This window comes from Ovis canadensis, chromosome 8 (assembly GCF_042477335.2).
Source record: "Ovis canadensis isolate MfBH-ARS-UI-01 breed Bighorn chromosome 8, ARS-UI_OviCan_v2, whole genome shotgun sequence".
Classification (NCBI taxonomy): Eukaryota; Metazoa; Chordata; class Mammalia; order Artiodactyla; family Bovidae; genus Ovis; species Ovis canadensis.
In genome coordinates, this window is record NC_091252.1 from 58092570 (window position 1) to 58096082 (window position 3513).

Sequence of the window (3513 nt, forward strand, 5' to 3'; positions counted from 1 at the left end):
ACACAGCTTAGATTTACCTGGGGAAAATACTCTTATGCAGGAGATAAAGATTGCTCCCAGGTGGGTAGAGAAGGAGAAATAATGAATATGGAAGTAGTCACAACTTTTGCCCCCATCCCTAACTCTGATAAAGATTGACACTTCCTTTTGAGTCAGCAGTCAAATGCTCTCAACTGTTTAGAGTCTAGGTGATGAGAAAAACACAGCAAAGACAATCTGAGACGGTCAGTTGGGCAAGGGAGATGGACAACAGGCTTGAGTTGGAACTTATGGGGCTGGAATTTAAGGAAGAAAAACAGAGAGATTCTTAAGGAGCTGTTGTCATCCATATGAAGGAAACTGGGAGGGAGGGTTTTTTGAATGTGGTGCTGTGAGGTTTCTTGAGAGAAAAAGCCAGGGTTTGAGGCACATCCTCATAATTATTTTTTCACTTCCAGATCGCAGATGCTGAGATATGTTATCATTAGGACGAAGAGTTTGTTTTAATATTTACTGAAGAGTATGGCTGACTGACTGAAGATGGGGAAGAAGAAAAAACATTTTGAGTTCAGCTTGAGGGAAGACCAGGGATGAGTATACCCAGGGAATGCTCGGAGAAGCAGTCTTTCTGAGAAGAGGCACCCCCAAAAAGTGAGAACAGAAGGTGTGGGTATGTCAAAACCATATGAGATGTTCCTCTGAGAGTTAAACCAAGAATTGCCATATGATCTAGCAATTCCACTTCCAGGTACAGACCCAAGAGAACTGAAAGCAGAGGCTCTAATGCACACTTGTATACCAGTGTTCACAGAGCACTGTTCACCGAAGGCAACGTGGAAACAGTCCAAGAGTCTGACAGCAGGTAAACGGGTAAACAAAATGAGGTATATACAGTGGAATAGTACTCAGTCTTCAGCAAGGAAGCAAGTTCTGATATATGCTACAATGTGAATAAATCTCAAAAACATTATGCTTAGTGAAATAAGCCAGACACAAAAGGACAACTAGTGTATGTTTCCGCTTATATGAAGTATCTAATACACGCAAGGACTTCTCAGGAGGCTCAGTGGTAAAGAATCTGCCTGCCAATGGAGCTGCAGGAGACTCAGGTTCAATTCCTGAGTCAGGGAGATCCCCTAAGATAACATGGCAACACACTCCAGTACTCTTGCCTGGAGAACCCCATGGACGGAAAAGCTTGGCAGGCTTCAGTCTATAGGACTGCAAAAAGTCAGACACAACTGAAGCGACTTAGCATGCATGCTTGCATATATGCAAATTCCTAGAAAATAAAGAGACTTCCCTGGTGGTACGGTGGATAAGAATCCACCTGCCAATGGAGGGATCGAACACTGGTTCCCACACGCTGCGGGGCAACCAAAGCCGTGTGCTGCAACTGCTGAGCCCACACTCTGGAGCTCACAAGTCACAACAACTGAGGCCTTGTGCTGCAGCTACTGAAGTCCGCGTGTCCTTGAGCCTGTGCTCCGTAACAAGAGGAGTCATGACAACGAGAAATTTAATCTAATTCTCTACAATTAGAGAAATCCTACAAAGATCCAGTGCAGCCAAAAATAAATAAACAATTTTCTTTTAATTCCATTTTTAAAAAAATGAAGTAAAGGTGACCAGGTCTTGGAGGAGGGGAAGAGGAGATGAGGAGTTATTGTTTAATGGGTACCAAGTTTCTGTTTGGGATGATGAAAAAGTTCTGGAAATGGAATAGGGTGATGGTTGCACAATACTGTGATTATTAAGGCCACTTAAAATTGTTAAAATGGTAACTTGTGTGTTGTGTATATTTTACCACAATTTTTATAAAACCACAAGGGATATAAAGCTATTGATGCTAAGAAGTGGGGGTTGTCTACTGTCCCCAGACAGAAGTCTGGATCATAAAGGAGAGCTATCAAGGGTTGTTCTAAGGAGATTAATCAATAGCCATGAAAGAGAGAAGTTTGGACCAATGCCAACCACTGGCCGAAGTTGTGAACTTTTAAACTAGTGTGTGTATGTGTGCTTAATTGCTCATTCGCACCCAACTCTTTGGGACCCCTTAGACTGTAGCCCACCAGGATCCTCTATCCATGGGATTCTCCAGACAAGAATAGTGGAGTGGGTTGCCATTCCCTTCTCCAAGGGATCTTCCTGACCCAGAGATCTAACCTAGGTCTCCTACCTTGCAGGTGGATTCTTTAGCATCTGAGCCACCAGGGAAGTCTTCAAACCAGTAAGAATGGGATAACTCTAAGAGCTAGACAAGAGGAGAATTGAAGGCATTTTTGATAACTGGATAGGGACAGAGACACTGGGGAAGCCAGGCATTTCTCATGACTTAAGCATTTTTTTCCTTACAAAACATTTGCTGCAGTGGTTAATTTCCATTTTTTACCAAACTAAGTATTTCCTTCCTAGTATTACCTAACTTTACCTTTCTCCACTGCTGCCATAAATAGAACTCATCAACCACAAAGTCGCTAGAAAACTGTCAACCTCAACCGATAAAGAGCACTCAACCATATGGAAAAAAGTGGGCAGTCATGACTCAGGCAAAGTGACTCTGCTTTTCTGAATGGAAAAAAACATTCCACATTTTGATCTTGACCAAGAATGTCACTGAATGCAACTCTGAGGTCTGTAAATAAACCTTTTTTCCCCCTTTGGTACTGCAATGTTTCCTATTGCATAACCATATGCTTTGACAAGAGACAAATGTCAAACTTTCATCTGATCAATATAAAAGCCATCTTACAACCTGTTTTTCATGATCTCCTTTTTCACTCCTTATGTTTTGTAACCCTACTATTCCAGTAATATTTTAATTTCAATTTCTTTTATATCTTTACACAAAGTCCAAACCAAAGTACATGCTTATGTAAAAACCTGAATTCTTCTTACAGGTTCAAAAACAATTTTGCTGCTCCCTCAGACACAGCTTAGTTGTGTTTTATTATTGAAGGGACCCTGGTGTCTCTTAACCGCAAATGAAGTTAAAGCAGTTAACCTGTTTACCCCACTTATCACCCAGTGTCACAAAGTGGCATAGCAGAGTCTTCAAAGACTGGGAAAGAGGGAGGTATGTTTTGGTAATGAGGAGAAAGGTCTGACACCAAACCAGTTTAGTGCCGCAGTGAGAAGCTCTGAGCAGATCACAGAAGCAAAAAGACAGAACAGAGGACGAGGGTGCTGGCAATTGATATGATACCTCTGCCTTCATCACCCCATATGTTATTAATACATGCAAAAGGAAAAGATTAGCTGGACTGTACCAAACTAGATCCCTCCAACAGCTGGAGGTGTAGGCGATGTTCTTCTCCATGGCATCTATTCACATACACTGATCTTTGTGGAACTTTGGGGGCCTTATAGGGAAAATACTTGAGCTTTGCCATTTCAAGAAGATGCATATATATTCACTGCACAAATACTTACTGAGTACTTCCTACATGATGGTGTGATCACTAATCTAGAGCCAGACATCTTGGAATGTGAAGTCAAGTGGGCCTTAGAAAGCATCACTATGAACAAAGCTAG